Here is a 1217-nt window from a genome sequence, read left to right on the forward strand (position 1 = left end):
AACAAGAACGACAACAACAATAAGAACTGTAAAACTAAATCAAACAGTTTACAACAATTAAAACCATGTAATGTAATAATAATTCAACTTTTTCATAATAAAAATTTATATTTATCATTATTATTAATATTATTATTATTATTGTAATAATTATTATTATTATTATTACTAATAGGGCTGGATTGACAGTTACGGAGGAAGGTCCTAAAACAAGAAGACTGAAGATCGTAGAGGCCCTTAACTATTCATTGGAGACCCTTAATTTTTGTAATAATTTTTTTTAACCTGGCGATCTTTTATGATATAACCCCACATGGTAGACAACGGAGAAAAGACTCCTAAATACTCCATTATTTTTTATTTATGATTCTCAAATGGTTAACAGTAAAGAGTTGGCCTTTACGCTGAATTTCATTACAACCGGTCTATTCGACAAGTTTCAACTTTGGCTATGTCAATTAGGAAGAAAGTAACAGCTCCATTTTTAGAGAGGACCCTTTTTGTGTTTTTGCTCTGCCTCGTCTGCCCGGCTTCAAATTTGGTCTTGAAAATTATTCCTTATTGTAATTACACCATATATAATTATTTTAGATCATATAGCTGGAAAATAAGAGTAGGTGTAAACATGAATGTTACAGATGGGTGGTGATGGTAATGATGGTGATATGCATGTACGTGTGTATAGATTTAATGAATGCTCGTGTGGCGCGGATCGATTGTATTGGCTGCAAAACTCCGCCTACAAAACTTGAACGCTACGAAGTCCGTGGCATTCGATTGATATGGTTACAAAATTATTTGATCAAAAATGATTGGTTTATCTACTGGAGAAATAAACAATCAGCAACTTAATGAAATAACGTTGGAGTACCGCGTTGGAGTACCTCGTTGGAGTACCTCGTTGGAGTACCTCGTTGGAGTATCGCGTTGGAGTACCTCGTTGGAGTACCTCGTTGGAGTACCTCGTTGGAGTATCGCAGTTTCTTTTCTTTTCACAACGCTCATCAACGATTTTTCAAAATGCCTCTACTTCTTTCCAATACGCATGTTTTGGTACGGGCAGGCACTGACAAAAGCATCACTAATCCGATAGGCATAATGAAGAAGAGGCATGTGTACAATAACGTTATCAAGAAGTTGTCGTGTGGTGGTTGTCGTGTGGCGTGTGGTGGTTGGCGTGTGGCTGCTGTTTTGTGTTTGTGTATGGTCGTAGTTCT

This window comes from Helobdella robusta (assembly GCF_000326865.2).
Source record: "Helobdella robusta unplaced genomic scaffold HELROscaffold_247, whole genome shotgun sequence".
NCBI lineage: Eukaryota > Metazoa > Annelida > Clitellata > Rhynchobdellida > Glossiphoniidae > Helobdella > Helobdella robusta.